We start from the raw sequence: 6,972 nt of genomic DNA, 5'->3' as shown, positions 1-6,972 counted from the left end.
TGCCACCTCCCTGGCCTTTCCTCAGGCGGATGTTGGAACCCGAGACGGTCGGGAGTCAGGGAGTCTGTGGGTGGTCTGCTGGTTCTCCAGCTCCAGCAGAGGGGATGGTGGGGTCTGCATGTTGTTGTCTGCTGCAGACAGGCCCAGATGCCATCTGCACCTCGTGGTGCAGCTCTGCAGGATCGTGGTGCAGGAGCTGTGGGAGCCCAGCCCCCTGGCCCCCTGGTCTGGAATAAAATGCACCACGGGATGGTGCTCCTCAGCCGCAGAGTGACCGCTGATGGCAGAGCATGCTCGTCCATTAGCCCGTGTGCTGGCTCCTTCTTCCATGAGCTGTTAGGCCATAGCTGCTGACTGCCTCTGCCAGGTCAGCTCCAGGCTCGAGTGGCAGTCCTGACACGGGCTGGGGCGGAGGGGCTGGGACATGGGCGGGAATGAGAGGGAACCTGCCTGGGAAGGCTGGGGAGGAGCGTCCAGGCCCTGTGGTCATTTGCGGAGGCAGCGAGTGGCAGGGCCTGGTTGGGTGGATTCTTAGCCTGGAGGCCTCTATGCAGGCCAGCACGGGACAGCCTCGGGCAGGAGACCCCAGCTGCACACAGGCTCCTGGTCCTCGAGCTCGGTGCCCGCCCTCCTGGGACCTTGCTAGAAGGCAGAACGTGCTGTCAGTGCCACATCAGACCTGGATCCCGAAGCCCCCCCACTTCAGATCCTGATGCTGGCCCACGAGGAGCTCCCATTTCTGGGTCTGGATTTTCGGAACCCCCCCTCCCCCGACAAACCACTCTGCTGCTAGGTTGGAGCCTGTGCGCAGCCGAAAGCCAGGAGGAGGCGGCGGGGCCCACGGCCCCTCTCAGCGCCCTCGTGCCCTGGAAGCAGGGGCTCTGGCCGGCTGGGGCTGTGTGTGGGAGCATCTGTGTCTGTGTGTGTATTTATGAGTTGTGTGACCCTGTGTTTGAGTGTGTGGGAGCGTATGTGTCTGTGTATTTATGAGTTGTGTGACCCTGTGTTTCAATGTGTGTGGGGGCATGTGTGTCTGTGTGTGTATTTATGAGTTGTGTGACCCTGTGTTTGAGTGTGTGTGGGAGCGTGTGTGTCTGTGTGTATTTATGAGTTGTGTGACCCTGTGTTTGAGTGTGTGTGGGAGCGTGTGTCTGTGTATTTATGAGTTGTGTGACCCTGTGTTTGTGTGTAGGAGCGTGTGTGTCTGTGTGTGTATTTGAGTTGTGTGATCCTGTGTTTCAGTGTGTGTGGGAGTGTCTGTGTGTGTATTTATGAGTTGTGTGACCCTGTGTGTGTGGGAGCATGTGTGTCTGTGTATTTATGAGTTGTGTGGCCCTGTGAGTGTGTGTGGGAGTGTGTCTGTGTGTGTATTTATGAGTTGTGTGACCCTGTGTTTGAACGTGTGTGGGGAGCGTGTCTGTGTATTTATGAGTTGTGTGACCCTGTGTTTGAATGTGTGTGGGAGCGTGTGTGTGTATTTATGGGTCGTGTGACCCTTTGTGTGTGGGAGCATGTAGTGTCTGTGTATGAGTTGTGTGACCCTGTGTTTGAGGTGTGTGGGAGCGTGTAGTGTCTGCCTGTGTATTTATGAGTTGTGACCCGGTGTTTGAGTGTGTGTGGGAGCGTGTGTGTCTATTTGTGTGACCCTGTGTTTGAGTGTGTGTGGGAGAATGTGTGTCTGTGTGTGCATTTATGAGTTGTGTGACCCTGTGTTTGAATTGTGGGTTGAGCATGCACGTGTGTGCACGCATCCGAGTGTGCATGTGCCTGAGTGTGCAAGTTGCCGCATGTGCGTGTGCGCGTGAATACGCACGTCTGTGTGTTCATGTCTGAGTGTGCACACAACCTCAGGACCTGGCCGTGGCGGTCATTCGCTGTCGGGCCGACAGAGGGTGCCGTCGGACAGGGCTGTGGCGGCTCTGAGCTCCCATTAAAGCTGTCTCCTGCTTGGGACTCAGCGTGGGGGAGGAGCCAGCCGCTCTGCTGTGAGAGAAGGGAAAGGGTTGGAACGGACACCTACGAGGTGGAGGAACAGCGTGGGGGATGGCAGGGGGCAAAGTGACGTCCAGTTTGGGGTGGGAGGAGGGAGAGTGTGAGGCCCAGGAGCGGGACGCGGGGGAGGGGGCCGGGCGTGGGCACCCGATCCTCTCAGGACTGGTGGGTGTGGCTGAGGGGCCTGACGCACGAAGGGCAAGAACTCTTTCACCATCCCCTCCGTCCCCAGCCTGGGTCACCACAGCGCGTCCTTCCCCCGGGGTAGTAGCGTGTCCTGCCTCCCCCTTAAAGGACAAGGGGCAGAATCCTGGCCCAGGGCAGAGCTCCAGGCTCTTCTCGCCGCCCCTCCCCATGGTCCAGCACGCCCCCATGCCCTTCCCCTCGAAAACCACAGGGCCCAGCAGGGCAGGGCCGGGCTGCAGTGTGGACAGACGGCTCAGGTAGGAGTTCTGTGGTGGGGGGCTGCAGTCCCGGCCCCATCCAGGACAATCATCGTCTAAGGGGCGGCTCCGGGTCTGTGGGCTTGGGGAGGCTGGGCGAGGCACAGGTCTGTGGGCACAGGATCACTGCGGACACCGGCTCAGGGACACGGGCTGGGGTGGGGTCACATGCGGTGGTGCCAGCTCTGGTGGTCCGGGCGCTGCAGTGCCCACCGAGCTCTGTGCTTGCTCTTTCCCATGGGACTTTGCATAAAGATTTCGAGTCCTTGTGACAGGGAGTCCTGCTGGAAATATTTACTATTGTGATGACCGGTCCGGAGAAGCTGGGAAACACAGAGGCCTGTGGAGGGGAGAACGAGTTTCCCGGCGCGCTGCAGTCGAGCCGCGGCTGCCCCTGCCAGCCTCGCAGCCCACAAGCCCCAGAGGCCCCATCCTGGTCACTTCCCGGCTTCTCCCCAAGCCCACTGCCCTGAGTCCTCCCGCCCCACTCCCCACATGTCCCTCCAGGGCTGGGGCTGTGCCTGCCCGAGCTCCCTGACCCCCAGGTCCTGTCCCCAGGCCCGGACCGCCCCAGGCCAGCCTCCCCAGGGCTGTCCTGCTCACCTCCCCTCCTGGTCACTGTAAGAGGCGCTTATCTGTCTTGTCTTTTCCTTTCTTTTTTTGAGATGGAGTCTCCCTCTGTCGCCCAGGCTGCAGTGAAGTGGCGCGATCTCGGCTCACTGCAAGCTCCGCCTCCCGGGTTCACACCATTCTCCAGCCTCAGCCTCCCAAGCAGCTGGGACTACAGGCGCCCGCCACCATGCCTGGCTAATTTTTTGTATTTTTAGTAGAGACGGGGTTTCACCGTGTTAGCCAGGATGGTCTCGATCTCCTGACCTCATGATCCACCGCTTCGGCCTCCCAAAGTGCTGGGATTACAGGCGTGAGCCATCCCGCGCCCGGCCTTTCTGTCATTTCTTTAAATCAGGATCTTTAATGGCCACTTAATTGCCATCATTAGTATGTTAATAACCCCTCCCCCACTCTGGGCGGGCTGTCCCCCCATTTCCGGGCCATTGTCCTTCATCTGTGGGACCACAATACCTGGAAGTCTCCGCTTGCCCCCTTGGGGACCCTGGACATCCATCCCCCTGGATGGGGACACTCGAGCTGGGACAATGCCTGGGGGACGCCCTAGTGGGAGCACCTCTCAGGAGACCTCCAAGCTGCGTTCTGCCTGTCAGCAGTGGGTACCGCCGGGCTGCCCGGCCCCTCCCCTCCCCTGGGTCCTGCCAAGTTGGTCAGAAGGAAGGATGGGCAGCGGCTGGAATATACTTTTGACGAGAATTTACTTTATCGTGTTTAACTGAGAACCGTGGAAGTTGAGGTATCAATATTCAGCATCGCCGGCTGCTGGCGCGGAGCCGAGGTCTGTGTTCCCGGCGTGCCCAGCAGGGGGCCTGTCCGAGGGGGAGCGACGGCGGGGAAGCTATTAATTGAAATAGCTTCATTAATTAGTAATTAACAGCAGGGTAATGACTATGTCACACATCGTATTTCAGTGGATGCCCTTCATGTGTTATGAGGCCTTTAATTAAAGGACGTGCATTTTAATTAAAGACGTGCTTGGCCCTTTGGCCTTCGCAATACAAAAGACGCTCTCAACTTTCAAAGAAGCTGACAGGGAGGCTGTGCTCGTGCACGGAGTGGGGGCTGCTGGGGGCGTCCACCCTCAGGGCACGCCTCACCTTCCAGCCCAGCTCTGGCTGGACTCAGGGCAGTGGGCTTGGGGAGAAGCCGGGAAGTGACCAGGATGGGGCCTCTGGGGCTTGTGGCTGCGAGGCTGGCAGGGGCAGCCGCAGCTTGACAGCAGCACGCAGGGAAACTCATTCTCCCCTCCACAGGCCTCTGTGTTTCCCAGCTTCTCCGGACCGGTCATCACAATAGTAAATAGTAAACCTGGTGGCAATGTGGGGTACAGGAGGGGCCCCGGGCCAGAGAGCCATGGATGGGGAGGCCGAGGTCCCTGTGACCCCCCTTGGGGTCCAAGCACTCTTCTCTGCCCCCCCACCCCGCCGACTTATCTATCTGTGGGTTGGAAAAACAGTGTCTGAGAGGCACCGGGGACACTTGTCTTCCACACTGGTTTGCCGAAATTCTAGGGTCTTCCCGTCCCAGCACTGCCTGTGCACCTTTGTGCCCATCGTGGGAGGATGCCCTGCTGAGGCTGTTTTAAAACTGGTGCCCACATTTTTTCCCTCAAGAGATGGAGCCTGTGTCCCCTCCCCTTGAATCTGGGGGTGGGGACTTGTGACTGCTTCTGAAGCTAAAATGTGACTTCTGCAGCTTCTGCCTGGATCTCCTGGGCACTTACTCTTGGGACCCGGCCACCATGCTGTGAGGAAGCTCAATCACCCCACGCAGGAGCCACCTGGAGAGGCCAGACATGCACCTAGGGTGTGGGGAGGGGTGTCTGAGCTGGGTGGAGGAGGGAAGGCTGTTCACTGAGAGAACAGCCCCAGGACTCCTGGTGGCAGAAGGGGCCTGACAGGGAGTGCTGGGCAGGGAGCACCCGTGTGCCCGCCCGAGTGCCAGTGCCAGCCAGCTGCTGCCCGGAGAGCCCCAGCCCTCTGTGGCTATCTGGCCTCTGCTCATGGCTGTTGCTCAGAGAGAATCTGACCAGCACTGACTTCACCTCCACCCCACCCCTGGGGCGGGCAGCTGGACCTCAGAGTTGCTTCAGGAAAAGTCCTCAGCCAATAGTGTCCGTGCCAAGGACAAACTTGAGAGGCCACTAAAAATGCCAGAGACACGCGGGATAAAATACAGCCTGTCCCATTAAATTATTGAATGCCTTTAACATTAACTACCATCCTCCAAACCTGCAGTGGCTCACATCTTCCCTCCTTCCTCCGGCTTGGAGAACCATCAGCTAGAACTCAGGCTGGAAATGTATTTTACTGTTTTCCCTGTGCCTCTGTGATGCAGGGGTCTTGGAGGCGCACTCCCACCCCAGCACAGGTGCCACAGGACTGCCTCTGGTGCCCTCGACCCACCCACACCAGCTCCACACCCACACCTGCCCCCAACCTTCCCCCAGCAGGCACAGGACTGCCTCTGGTGCCCCAGATCCACCCACACCAGCCCCACACCCACATCTGCCTCCAACCTTCCCCCAGCAGAGAGGCTCCAGGTCTTTCTGGCCCCTTCTCCCCTTACCATCTATTTTTAGGGCTGCCTATAGGAACGTTTTCCATGAATGGAATCCGGAACTCCCACACAGACAGGCCTGGTGCTGGGGTGGGTCTGACGGTGAGTTACCTCCGCTGCCCTAGCGTGGCCCTGTGACAGGGCAGCCTAAACAACAAGAATGAGTTTTCTCAGCAGGGCACAGTGGCTGGAATCCCAGCACTTTGGGAGGCCAAGGCAGGAGGATTGCTTGAACCCAGGAGTTTGAGACCAGCCTGGGCAACATGGCAAGACCTCGTCTCTACAAAAAAGAAAAAGAAATATTAGCCGGGTGTGGGTGTGTGAGCCTGCAGTCCCAGCTACCCCAGAGGCTGGGGTGGAAGGATGGCTTAAGCCCAGGAGGTCAAGGCTGCCATGAGCTATGGTTGCACCACTGCTCTCCAGCCTGGGCAACAGAGCAAGACCCTGTCTCAAAAAACAAAAACAAACAAAAGAAATGGGCTCTCTCTCAGCTCTGGAGCCCAGGAGACCAAGATCAAGACCAGGGCTGGTTCCTCCGGAGGCCACTCTTCTACCTGTGTCCTTCTGGTCATCCCTCGGTGTATGTCTGTGTCCAAATTTCCTCTTCTAATCCAGCCAGACTGGATTAGGACCAACCCCAGTGACCTCAGTTTGCCTTCCTTACCCCTTTAAAGACCCTAACTCCAAATGAGGCCGCATCTGAGGTGGGAGTTAGGGCTTCTGCACAGGAAGGGGAGGGACACAGTTCAGCCCACTACAGCGAGGCTCCATTTCCGCCTGCCCTGGACCCAGGGCCTACCAAGCATTGAGGCTGCCCGAGAGCATACGACAGTCTGGCGCTGCCCCGACCTCCTTGGGGACTGAGGGGTGGTGGCGACAGACGGCTCACAGCTGAGTCCCTCTCCTGGGTCTCACGCTAGCAAGTTGACGACTGGTCAGCATGGGGGACAACCCTGAAGCCACGGAGGCTCCAGAGCACCTGTGGGCCGCAGAAGCTTCTGTCGGGGCCGCATCGCACCCCAACTCCTCCCCTGTCCTGCTTTGCCCCCCAGCCCCAGGACCCTCCCTCGGCAAATCGCCATCTCCATCAAGTTTGTGGGGGCCCGGCCTAAGGCAAGACCCCAGGCCTCTTGCTGGGAGGTTTCCCAGCAGACCCTCCATATTAATAAGGAAAAAAAGCCAAACCGGGTTGAGAGGACCACGGCAGATGACATTTTCGGCCACAATGCCACAGGACTCAGTCCAGCCAGGAGGAAGCTGGGGACAGATGGAGCCCTGGGGATGGGCCCAGGCAGGAGGTGCTGCTGCAGGGGATGCGGATCTGTGGCGAGAGGGGTGACACAGGCTC

Source organism: Symphalangus syndactylus, chromosome 24 (genome assembly GCF_028878055.3).
Source record: "Symphalangus syndactylus isolate Jambi chromosome 24, NHGRI_mSymSyn1-v2.1_pri, whole genome shotgun sequence".
Lineage (NCBI taxonomy): Eukaryota > Metazoa > Chordata > Mammalia > Primates > Hylobatidae > Symphalangus > Symphalangus syndactylus.
Note: the sequence above shows the minus strand (reverse complement) of the source record.